At 35.9% G+C, this 13,980-nt stretch overlaps 1 long non-coding RNA gene across 1 annotated transcript in view; it reads left to right on the top strand.

Annotated features, from left to right (window-relative positions):
* The first annotated feature begins 8,223 nt into the window (after positions 1-8,223).
* Positions 8,224-13,980, top strand: part of LOC143303515 (uncharacterized) — a 59,349-nt gene continuing 53,592 nt past the window's right edge. The window contains exons 1-3 of the long non-coding RNA XR_013059906.1: positions 8,224-8,498; positions 8,820-8,884; positions 9,255-9,382. This is a non-coding gene — a long non-coding RNA (uncharacterized LOC143303515). The remainder of the gene's footprint in view (positions 8,499-8,819; positions 8,885-9,254; positions 9,383-13,980) is intronic.

The raw sequence follows: 13,980 nt of genomic DNA, 5'->3' as shown, positions 1-13,980 counted from the left end.
ACACTATGACGTTATACTACATAACGTAATTCGTTATAACTTTATAATCTACAATACAATACGTTATCACATTATAAAATGCAACGTTATACTATATAACGTAATACGTTGTAACGTTATAGAATGCAACGTTATATTATATAACGTAATGCGTTATAACATTATATTACATAACGTAATACGTTATAACATTATATTACATACCGTAATACGTTAATATCTTGTACTATATAACGTAATGAGTTATAACGTTATACAATGCAACGTTATGCTATATAACGTAATACGTTACAACATAATCCTACATAACGTAATACGAAATAATGTCGAACTATATAATGTATTACGTTATAACGTTATACACAATGACGTTATACTCCATGACGTAATTCGTTATAACGTTACAGTCTATAATGTAATACGTTATTACATTATACAATGCAACGTTATACTATATAACGTAATACGTTATAACGTTATACAATGCAACGTTTTACTATATAACGTAATGCGTTATAACATTATACTACATAATTTAATACGTTATAACATTATACTTGTTAAGGAAATTCGAGGATTTGGGAATACAAATAATTTTCTATATTTCCCTCACAACAGTTATACATCTATATTACTCTCTGAAGAACGTCTTGCACGCACGCTTGTCGCCAACCGACTACCCTAGATTCTTCTAACATCTGGCAACAGTCTGTGGCGGATCGGTATCAACAGGACGCCGACAGGTCGAGGCATCAACGCGGCGCAACACCTCCCGGGCGATCCGCGGGTACCAACCGCCAACACTAGAGGGCTACGACGACAACGAGTCTGTCTGTCTAACTCGCTAGCGGTCGAATATACGAGCGATTGATATAAATACCGCACCTAGCGAGACTCCCTCTACGTCTAAGGCAGGGACTACCGGGCATAGCCTTACTGACGAGTCCACCGGTAGTCCCGGGACGAAACGCACACTCTCTCTCTCTTTTCATCCGCCTCAAGTCTTTTGTCTCCACTAAGACCTTGACGCCCTCTAACCCTTACACACACACTCTCATGTACAGTGTAAATGTATCACTTCCCTAACACGCCTCCTTACATTTATACTGTACACTTAATTTTATTTACATACTTGTCGAATTAACAAAATATTTAACATTTATCGCTTTATTTACATTTCTCTTATTTTACATTCATCCATGACCTAAACCTTTCAAATTTCTCTTCTCTCTACACAGTGCCTTCGTAAAAATATCCGCAGTGTTTTCTTCTGTACTTACTTTTATTATGTTTATCTTATTTTCCTTTACGTACTCGTGAACGTAGTGGTAATGAACTTCAATATGTTTAGAATTTTTTGTAAAAGTTCCGTATTTTGCTATACTCATTACTCCAGAGTTATCCCCATAGATTCTTACAGGGTTATCGTCTACATTTACATCGAAGATTTTCATTAGTTCTCTGATAGTCATTACTTCGCTCACCGCTTCCGATAGAGCTACATACTCTGCATACGTTGAGGCTTTTGTCACACACCTTTGTTTTTTAGACTTCCATCCAATTACATTTCCATACAATCTAATTACATACCCAGAAGTCGATTTCCTATCTATATGATCTCCTGCCCAATCAGCGTCCACATAACAATCTATCGTTTCGCACTTTTCATTTCTTTTATAATGTAGCCCTAAATCTCTAGTCCGGTACAAATATTTCAATATTCGCAAGGCATATTTAAAATGTGTCTCGTTACAACAATCTTGAAATCTACTCAGATAATTCACACTATAACTTATATCGGGTCTGGTATTTACACTAATATACAGCAATGCGCCAATTAAATTCTTGTATCCAATGTCCTCTCTATTTATCTCAGCTTTTTCAATTTTTAAGTTGGTCTCCATAGGTGTACAGTACAATTTGCTATTATGTAATTTACATTTGTTTGCTAATGATTCTATGTATTTCTTTTGGCTTAATCTCATTTCATTTTTTAAATAATCATACTCTATATTTATTCCAAGATATTCTTTTACTTCACCTAAATCTTTCATTTCAAATTTATCAGTTAATAATTTTTTTACACTTTGTATCTTCCTTTTGTTTTTACTACAAATCAACAAATTGTCTACGTATATTAACAAATAAACAACATTTTCTCCCTCTCCATAAATATATAGGCACAGCTCTATATTGTTCTTCTTACAACCTAATCTCGTCACATACTTATCAAAACACTCATACCAGTCCCTCGGACTTTCTTTTAACCCATAAAGCGCTGTCGATAATTTACAAACTCTATTCGTTCCGTCCGCATATCCCTTTGGTTGATTTACATATACCTCCGAGGTTACTTCACCATTTAAAAAGGCAGTTTCTACGTCCATTTGCTCAATTATTAATCCATTTTGACAACAATATAATAGCAATATCTTAAAGGTCTGATTACTCGCCACTGGAGAATATACGTCATCGGCTACGTTTCTTTGTTGAAATCCCCTTACCACTAATCTAGCCTTATACCTGTCCTCTGATTTTTTCGTGTAAACCCATTTTACATCTAATACTACTTTGCCTTTTACCCTTTCTACCAATTTCCAAGTTTTATTCTTATAGAGACATTCTATTTCCTTATCCATAGCCTGTTTCCAAACTTCATTATTTTCGCAACAAATCGCCTCCTCAAATGTACGAGGGATATCTATTTTACAATAATTTGCATGCATCTCGCAAATATTTTCCTTTTCTGGATACCTTACTGGAGTTTTCTTAATACGTGTAGATCTCCTAGGAGTGTTTGAGCTTTCAATACTACTATTATTTTCATCTTCCCTACCTTCTAACTCTTCCTTATCCATACCAACCAATGAATAGTTATCTTCGCTATCATTTCTATCTGCCTCTGATGAATTTTCCTCAAAACCGATACATTTAGTGTCTGTCTCTATGACCTCCTAATGTCTAGCTATTGTTATTTCCCCACCTAATAAGACTCTGTATCCTACTTCACTATATCCTAATAGAATTCCCATATCTGCCTTCTCGTCCCATTTGGAAACTTTTTGTTCTGGCCTTCTTACAAAAACTTTACTTCCATATAGATGTAGATTTTTAACACTTGGTTTTCTCCCGAAGAATATTTCAAAAGGTGTCTTTCTCTCTATAGTATTCGCTAATGTTCGATTTTTCAAGTATACCGCTGTACAAACTATTTCCGGCCAGTACCTTTTATGTACTTTCGCTTCCGCTAAGAAGCAACGCGCCATGTCCATCACTGTTCTATTATACCTTTCCGCTGTCCCGTTTAATTCATGTACGTATGTTGGGCAATTATTTATTCCTATACCTTTACCCTAGCAAATTTATAAATTCGATTATTTAAATATTCTTTGCCATTATCGCATCTTAATATTTTTAACCTCTTGCCCGTTAAATTTTCGGCTTCATTTACGAACTGTACGAAAGAATCAAAGACCTCTTTTGATTTTATACATTAGATCCTAGCTATTTTACTATAATCATCGATAAATGAAATAAAATATTTTTCTCCATTGAATCCGGCAGTCTTAAAGGGACCACATACGTCCGTATGAATAATTTCCATTATTTCCCTAGCCTTAGTTCGATTATTTTTGAAAGGTAAGTTATGCATTTTGCTTTCTATACACACCCTACATTTCAAAGGTTCCTTTTCAAATTCGTTCGGTATGTCAGTCACTAGCTGCTCTTTACCCAAAGTATTTAAGTATTTAAAATTTGCGTGTCCTAGCATCCTATGCCATTTTTCCGTTTTACTCATACCACTACGCGCTGTTTACTAAGTGCTTCTTCCCTTTCAATATACTTTTTATTCTATATGTTCCATTCTCTTTGAACGCTACAGCTGTAAGTTTATTATCCTCATCTATTACTTTCGCAATATTTCCTTTGGAAATAACCGTATTCTTATTGTCTGTTAGTTTACCTAAACTAATCAAATTTGCGGACATTTCTTTCGCGTAAAATACTTTCCTCATATTTATTTTATTTCGTTTTCCGAATGCTTCAAAATAACTTATAACATTCCCAACTTTTGTCGCTTTTATCGGTCTATTATCGCCTAAATATATATTTATCGGTTCTTTTAGGTCGATAGATTTATGGAAATAATTTATATTATTAATTATGTGATCGGTACAACCGCTATCTAATAGCCACACTATTTCGTTCTTACTTATTTCATTCGTCTCACTGCTGTTTGCTGCGTGCGCCGTTGCTGTCCATATGCCTGCTCTTGAGTTTCCATGCTCGCCCGTGCCGGTTGTTGATTGACGATGAAAGTTTCCACGTCCTCTGCTCGTATTGCCTTTGTTCCCTCTTCCTCTGTTTCGACCACGTGTTGGCCCATGCCAATAGCCGTTACTGCTTCCCGCTTGGACGCCATTTTGACACTCTCTCGCAAAGTGTCCTAATCTTCCACATCTGAAGCATCCTTCCTTTTTTGCAGAAAAGGCGTTGGTTTGCCTTTCTCCTCGATTGGATTTATTTTTCTTCTCTGCTATCTCTATTTTATTTTTCACATACGCTACCGTTTGGTCCTCTTCTTTCAATGCGTCTATTATGTCCGCTATGTAGCTGTATTCTTCGGGTAACGTATACAGCATGTAATTCAGCTTTTCCCTCTCACTTACTTGTGCGCCCGCACCTTTTAATTCATTGATTAATTTCTCAAAATCGTTAAAGAATGATGCTGAATCACTGTAGTTCTCCAGTCTTATGTTTTCCAATCTCCTTCTGCATACGATCTGCAGTGCCGTCGACTCTTTCAAGTACATTTCATCGAACCTTTTTATTATATCATACGCCGTTTTTCCTTCCCTAACATACTCCAATTGTCTGTTCGATATTGCACTATAAATTATATTAATCGCCTTCAAATCCTTTTTGTCCCAGTCTTCATCGTCTTTTTCGTTCTTCATTCTAGGTGTAACAACCTCTCATTCCTTATACTTGAGAAACATCGTGATTCTTTGCTTCCTTTTGCGAACTTTATTTTAGTTCGTTTTACTCCGTTAATACTTACGAATCGTATTTATTTGTTTCGCTCTTCGTTAATATTCCACATCCTCTTTTGCCACTGCCTTTTTAACACTGACAATAAGCGTTGAGAGAGCAATCTTGATGTGAACAGAATGACCAAAACTTTTACACGAAACGCAACAAGGTTGATTTGTGTTATCCTTACTTTTGTCACGTAAAGTTGGTACTTGGATGATAACAAGAAGGCTGAGTCGTAACCCAACTACTAATTTTTCTTTATAAAACTTTATTATAAGATTTACCACTTACAAGAGAAACACTGAATCGGAGAAAAAGGGGTTGTACAACAACTAGAAGGAGAACAAGTACTCCTCGAGCTAGGTGAAGTCTCGGTTTATATACGCTTTGGGTTTAGGATGTTGAGTAGGCTATGATGATAAGGTGACGTGTTCAAAGGAGTCCGAAGGTCGGGGGTCGAAGCCTTTATTGTTAGAATTTAATCTTGGAATTAGGATTAATATTCTGTGGAAGACACAATGTTTATGTTGAAATAATATAATGTGATATTTATTAAACAATTATTTCGAGAGTTATAAATGTGCGTTCTGGAATGTAGACAGTTGGCTAGTTATTCACAGACTAACTGCCTTAGTGACCTGTGGCGCTTGTAAAGATTTTGAACCCCCACTCTCCATAATGAGTGTGACCTGAGTAGATGTCTGTGTAACGTCACGTGCCACGGAACTTTCTAGCAGCTTCTCGATACAAAGCGCTACGGTGTCAAGGCGCGACACCGACGTGCCCAATGTTCCATCCATATCCTTACGTTTCTTCCGCCGAGTTCTCGGAAGAGCATGCACGCGCCAGCCGCCGCGGTACATCTAACGAACGTACGCTAGTGGGGATGGCGCTGGGCAACGAATGGAAGAATCTGTACGATCAAACACTCTATCCGCATGCGACTGATATCGTTGTATTCCAACATTTATCTATGACGTGGACTGAGGTGTGTCATAGCTTCTGTGTAGCCGGAGATGCGTCGAAGGTCAGGAGTCGAAGCCTTTATCTATGATGTGGACTAAGATGCGTCGCGGCGTTGGCGTCCGACAGTCGGGAGTCGATGTCTTTTCTCTGAGAGGTAATTGGTGTCACACTTTCTTCGATACGGAAATCTGGATCAATACTTGCATCTGGATCGTAATTCATCGTTGAATTTAACGCTGCGACAGTCCGTTGCAATTAGAAGCAACATGGCCTAAACGGTAGCAGGTCTCACATTGCATTTCGTTTGTCACGTCTAATTTCTGGTGAAAAGTCGAAGGCAAAATACTGAAAATCAACCGAAGATCAGAAATTGAAGAAAATTTCAGGCTGGCTTTTGACACTAATCTCACCAGGCCCGGTCAAATAACTGGTTTTAAAAGTTGAGAAATCAATTAATCGGAGAATATAAAAATTCACGTAAAGCTAAATGAACAAAAGAAATAACGATAAATGTACAATTTTAAATTAGATTTTTAAACCAGTCATTTGATTAGGGGTGGTGAGGTTAGTGTTAATTAAATAGTTTAGTAGTCGTTGAGCGACATTTTGAATATTCATTCGTATAATAATTAGCAAAATAACTTTTCTTCGTTGATTCCTCCACCATAATTAATTTCCATTATTTATATCCTTCATTACACATTTCTTAATTCTCCGTTCATTCAGGATATTTCTAAGAATAAAAATCATTAGATCGGTCAAAACTTCAGGTACTACGTCGTGATAATAAAAATGATATAGAGAAAATATCAATGGACTTCAAATTTTCAAACGTGAGAAAATTATTCTCTTACTACATTTTGCACTTAAGAATAAATATCGTTTCTCTTTTATTATTTTTATATTAGCATTAAAAGCGAATACGCACTCAAAAAGCGCTTAAGACTTCATCTGCATACTGGGTTATTGCGGAACAGTAATTTTAAGTAATTTTTCACTTTCTCCATGCTGTTGTTTCAATCTTGCTTTGTTTAACGAAATTAAGATTATAAAGTAAGGTAACTAAGGTAATAAGTTAGACAAATGTATCTGTGATGTTGCCAGTAGGGCTACGAATTATTGTACGATATTTGTAAATATCGACGTGTTACGTCGCGTAACCCTCTACCTAGCCCAGGCCACACACCGCGGGCAATATGGCAACCAGATGTCTTCGGATACTCACTGCGTACCCTCACTAGTCTCAAGTATCTTCCATAAATCTCAGGAATTTCCTAGTAGAGGTCCTTCAAACCAAACAAACGTCTGTTTCCGAAGAATTTCTAAAGACTATTGTCTACCACGGCTTGACAAGGGAAAGTTAGATTTTCTCACGTATGCTGCAACTTTCCTCCCACTAACCACTTTCTCTCGAGGGCGGTTAAGACCCTTCGTTTAACCAATTAACAACGAAGCCTATTCCCTCACTCTCCTAACTAAAATCGTCACCAACAAATCCGATGGTCCCGTGCGCTAGACACACCCATCCTTAGCTTTCCTCCGACGCAGCATCGTCACTCAACTTCACTTCTTCTACATCGTTGGAAAAGTCAACTACTAAGTCTACCGCTAATGCCCATCGGGGCAGTCTAAGCATAACGCGAGAGTCGGTCTCGGTATTGTCGAGCATACATTTCCTCTCCTAAATATCTTATAGTGCTACGTCCACTAATACATTAAATCCAATTATAAGAGCCCTGCTCTAACGTACATATATTATCTTATCTTCGTGCGATAAGTGATTATCTATCCATCTATGCTCATCAGTGTAATCTAAGTGTTGGAAATATATAATTTATAATTCTGTGAATCACAGTGTTATACAAACTCAATCACCCCTATTATCTCACCGGAAATCAGGGGATCGATCAAGTCGTGGTGTCGATTGTTATAATCGTAACGGTAATTTACGACTCCCGTTGACGTCTCTCCTAGCGACTACGTCTCCCCGCGATTGGTCGAATAAACACGACGTAGAGAAAGATTCCTGCTGCGTAATTCGAAACGAAGTGCTTCGTAGAAGGTGAATATTTTTGTTGATGTATACATTTCTTTGTCTAGATCGTTAACTGCGAAGCTGCTTGTGCCATCGTCTCATATCCCCCCCCCCCCCACTTTGTAAGTTACTCGGCGAAACTAAGGTACAAGGAGTCATTTAGTCGTCTTATTTCGTACCGATAACATGGATCGTGTTGCGTCAGATTTGCAACATATTGTAACGTATTGGCGGCGTCGGTCTTTTATTACTTTAATAATTTAATCCAATTAAATAATCACACGCGAAAATAATAAAATTTTATCACATAATTTTGTACGCGACGTTAGAGTTCTTGTTCGCCGATTATAATTTTAACGCTCTCGGTAATGTGATCCTATTTCATATTCTTTTGAATATTCTTTTTCGGTATTAGAGTGCATCTCTCAAGAGGACAAAACTTCTGCAGGAGCTCAGGAATGTAAGTAGTTTTACATATTGTATTTCAATTTGTTCTCTTTATTATATTTTGTTTGAATTATTGTTAATTATACAATAAAAATGATTGATAATTTAGAAAACTGTAAATGTCCTCTTTAATTGAAATAAAGTCTTAAAATCTTAACATTAAAGTACAATAAAACTGGCTGATACGCATCAAAAATCACTGAATATGTTGTTCTCAAACTTTTATATTAGAGTTCCAATTTACATATTTATTAGAGTTTGGTCTTTATTGTTGCTAAAGTTTCAAGTTTGTTATTATGTGTTACCGATTTTAATATCTTATGTTTTGTTATAGACATATCACTACTTCAACTTCATCTTCTTCAGGAGTGTTCTAACAGTGGCACAAAAGCCAAGTATGTAAGTATTTTTACATACTTACTTTCAGTTATGTCTATTCTGTATATTTTTCTTTGATCACTATCTATGAAGAAATACAATTTGACTGAAAATTTAGGAGGATGGCATTTTCTGAGGTTATTTTTTCGTTAAAATAAAATAAGGGTTAAAGTCTTAATACCGAATTATAAAACAAATGACTAACATACTACAGATTATTTTAAATTTTACACATTCATATTAGAGTCTCAGTTTTTATACCTATCAAATTTTATTAGAATTTCAATCTTTATTATTGCTAAAGTTACTAAAGTTAATAAACCTTCATTTTTCATTTTCTCCAACTTTTCAAATAGTCAGCGATCACTCATCCTGTTTTGTTTCGTAACAGATTTTTCGCAGTCTGCATTTCTACTATTAGCCTTTCAACGGTTCCTGTCTGATGTTAGTCTCCCGGATGAAATTCGCTGGGATAGCACAGCATCCACGGTAACGTTCTCTGTTTGTCTGCTTCGAACGGTGAGTCGCATGCATTTCTGTTCTTCTGTTCACTCAATTATGCTGTAGGATAAAAGACCCGAATCGGCACGGGTGACTGGTTGTATTACGTAGAATTCTTTGCGAGCATAGTAAACGCGGGTATCTTTTATACCCGTGAGTAGTAACGCTCTTTTTTTCAAATTTATTAGTTTAGGATAGGTCTTCTTGCACAGCGCGATGATAATAATTAGTTTTTTAATAATTAAGTTAAACATATACACTTGAGAATATATTCGCGTTATTTATAAATATGCATGTTAATATTCCGTATGAATATTTGCAAATGGCAAATATCTACACGAATATACTTGAACTTTAGCAATGAATTAATCGTGACAATATTAACCCCTTAACCTACAACTACGGGCATAGCCCGCAGTACGATGATCGAACCAAACGTAACTATTACGGGCATAGCCCGTAGTACGATGATCGGACCAAACGTAAATATTACGGGCATTCTCAAACATAAATCGTAGGTTAAGGGAATAAGTCGCGTTTGTTTATTTCACTTCTCCTAGAATTGAAAATATCAGTTAATCAAAGCAATAATTTTGAACACTGCTTCTGCATTTTTGATTATGTGCTTTGATAAAGAGATTATCTGAGATTATTTCTTTCTTAGTAATATATTTAGAGTCAGTTATTCCATTTGATCGAGTCTCAGTCTTTTTCGCTACCTTCTTTGTAATATTAAAATTTTGTTCTGGTTTATTAAATTAATACAGTAGTGTTACTTAGTTACTATTAAATTAATAAAGTAGAGTTAATCAGAATCTAAGTAGTAAAATACAAAATGAAAGAGCGTTAGTCCGTTAAATAAAAATTACACAAACTAATCATCTTCTCAGATCAGGATTTTCAAGTTTAATCAGTGGAGGTGGATCTGTGGTCGGGTAGACGCGTTTTCGAGTGACCAATCTATTTCAGAGAATTTCATTCGAATAATCGTCGGTAAAACTGGGGCGAATGAAACATGTCATCGTCTCTGCCTTTGCCCGTCGATTTTTCGAATTTCGCGATCGTGATCGCGAGTGGTTTTCGAAACGAACGTTAATATTGCTCGATCATGCACGTGCGAACAGACAGCGATCGCTATATGATCGTTGTTCATCCATGAGTACTTGGATCAGCTTCCGCGATTCATCTTTTTATTTCACCTTTGTACTTTATTTTTTGGTTTGCTATTTAGAAAGTCTCGAGCTTAGATGTAAGTTTCAGCGGGCATTGCGCCCGAAGGAAGAAGAGCCTATAAGCCGAAGAGACCCGGCAAACTGCCATAGAAGAGGACAACTATCAATGACTCCTCATCCTCTGGATCATCCAGGGCGTGGGAAGTCATACTTGTTACTACTTTGTCACTATGCTCGCTTTTAGTATTTGTAGTAGTAGTACTAGTAGTAGTAGTTCTTTTTTTGGCCGATGAAAGGGAAGGGCGTAACGAGTTAAAACACAAACTAACCAGACGAGAATGGGTGGAGACAGCTTGGGGAAACGCCAGTTACTTGGGCGATCACCCCAGTTCAAGTACATAACAGTTATATCGACAGTGAAACTATGTCGTTACCGTAATTTTAAAAAAGTTATTCTGTTTTAAGGCGTGACGGAATATTAATTAGAGTAACCGTACGTAATTACTTTAATTGCTGTAACATTATAATGTAATGGGGAAACCCGATATTTGGAAAAAGAGCGTCCAATATCACTTTTTTAAAGCATTGTCCGCTTTTAATGGGAATAAAATAATCGTTCTTTTCGGTGTCATTTTATTCTATATTAAAAATGAAGTTTGTGTAGCATCGGTTTTATAGCATACTCATAAATATCGCGATTCTATAAACGAAAAGAAATTCTAACTTTGAATATCTCAAAATGATATTGCAGATAACTATTCGATTGTTGAAAGAAATCATTCTGAATGGCAAGATCTTGGCTTGAAAGTTACCATCTTGTCTTTGAACGTGCGTGTCATAAAACGACCTACGAAAATTCTCACAATTTTTGTTCCTCCCGGCGAAACAGTATTGACGTAAAAGAAATTTATTGTGCTTTACGTTTCACTTTAAACGTTAGGATAATAGTGCAAGGATAATAATATAGTAATCTAAAAACAGAAAGCTGATATCTGGTCGAAACAAAATTGTTTCTCAAAAATAGGATCTATCTATGACACGATGTATTTTGCATGAATTGGGACATAAAGGTCAATAACTGGGTCATTACATAATTTTAATGAGAAAAAGCGTCACGTTTCAAAGCGAGCGTCTTTATGACTTTCGGTCTATAAAGCTAAGCAAATCGCGAGAAGTCGCAGCTGCTTTTAGATTCTATAATTGCAGAAATGTATATTATATTGCATGTAGAAAGAAAAGATTCTTTTTAACATATTCCAAAAAAGTTACGCCCCAGCATTCAAAGTATCACAAATTGCACCTGTTATCTAAATAATTAGTCGATTATTTCAAACAACTTGGAACATGATCATTTTGGCGGAAGAGAAGAATGATTATTAAAATTTAAATAAGATCAAATGGAGGAAAACTTATCATTCGTACGCATTACAATGTACAATCTACAAAATAATTTTCTTTCTCATTTTTGTCCTAATTTTGTAAACGACGTCTAGGATTTCGTGTATTTAAGCATTCAGTGTTTCTTAATTTTTTACATATGACACATACAGCATGAAGGGTGGGCGCAATCTGGATAAGGTTCAGCATACAGTGCTTGTGACGTTACTAGATTCTGCTGAGTCTTTTCATACACATGCAGCATATCTACATACTTGCTCAGTAAATGAAAATTTCACTTTCATAGTAAAATGTTTTAGCAATGTCGATCGTTATTTACAGTTTTTACTATGTCTCCTGCCAACACGCGCTACAAGTAATCCAAGATGATAAAAATATACGGATTTCGGCGACCTGCCGATTCCAACGTTCCATCGATATAAACAGAAACCTATTTCTTCTACTTCGGACACTTATTACGACGTAAAATTTGTTGCCTACATTTTTACTTACCCTCGAACTATCTTGTATTAGGTGTCGTTGAAATCGTCCCAACACGTTCTGATATACTAGACATAAAAAAAAGTAAGGCAAATAATTAGCAAAAATGCAGACGACTTTAAAATCTTTGAAATCTTTTCACCCACGAAAGATTGTTACTACCACATTATGGCATCCTCCGCGCTGTACATCTTTTGTACAGTATATACAGGGTGGTTTGTAACTGGTGGTACAAGCGGAAAGGGGGTGATTCTACGCGAAAAAAGAAGTCGAAAATACAGAATAAAAATTTTTCGTTTCGAGAAAATCAAATTTGAAAATTTGCCAAGTAGACAACATTTGTGAGTGGACAATCAGCAGGAGATTATTGTACACGCAGAAATAATTCTAAAATGTCGAATAAAATTTCCGCTTAAGGCTTTATTTGTGAGAAAAAAAAACTCTTAGACCGTTCAGTCAAGAATTGGTCTAATATACGTGTCTGATAAATTTCCAAGTGTATTTTTCTCAGAATCAGAGCGTCTTGTGGAAAAATTTTATTCTACATTTTCGATTTATTTTCGTATGTAGAGTAAAACGTCCAGTCGATTATTCAGTCCGCAATTAGCCATGTTCAAATATACTTGATAAATTTTAAAACTCCATTTCCTCGACAACGAAGCGTCGTATAGAAAAATGTTATTGTATATTTTCTTTGTATTTTTCATAAGGAATCGCTTCGTGCTTGCTTATGCGTGTTATTTAGTCGCAACCTGTAAAATACAAACATACATTGCGCATGCAATATAAGTATGGATATTGTTAAATATATGAATATACGTATATATACGTACACTGTTATAAGGAAAGCAGGTTTAATAGCATAGACAGCGAAAAAAGATCAAACAACACAGAAGGAGGAATTGCAAGGATAAGAGGGAAAGTAATGACTTAAGAATATAGTAAAGCAAGAGATTAGTGCTTTGTCACTGGAAGATGGATGTCGGCATAGAACTACCGTGGCACGTGGTGTTCGACATCTGCCCTATCTTTTTGTAGTTTCCGCAAATTTTCTAATCATTTATTTCCTTACCGTGAAAGCAATGAAGTTGCAGCTTATGATTTAACGTATTATATTGTAACTGTATAGACAGATTGTTTAGTAGTTGTATGCCATATATTATGTTAATATATGTATAATTATAGTGTCAGTATTGATAGTTAAATACCAACATTTTGTAAATCGACTCTTTCGAACGGACACTATTCCGGGTCACCGGCTATTTTCAAGTGGAAAAATCTAATTACGTTTATAGTAGATCACTGAATTCGACAGTTACACCAGAAATATTTGCATAATCTTCCAAGGTCGAGGAAATCTCGTTCTTCGTCGGGGTCACTATCGCTATCAAATATTAACACGTTTCTGTTTTTCCTTGGTCTAATATCCAACTCTGAACTATTTTCCGGTAAATTTCCATTTTCCAGCCGACTACTACACATTTCAAAACCACTCGGATAAATAGACAAATTGTCTGCATATAATTCTTTAAAAAATTCCTCGTCGTCGCGATGCATCAGTTTTGA

Source organism: Bombus vancouverensis, chromosome 13 (genome assembly GCF_051014615.1).
Source record: "Bombus vancouverensis nearcticus chromosome 13, iyBomVanc1_principal, whole genome shotgun sequence".
NCBI lineage: Eukaryota > Metazoa > Arthropoda > Insecta > Hymenoptera > Apidae > Bombus > Bombus vancouverensis.
Note: the sequence above shows the minus strand (reverse complement) of the source record. Positions and strands in the feature narration are given on the sequence as shown.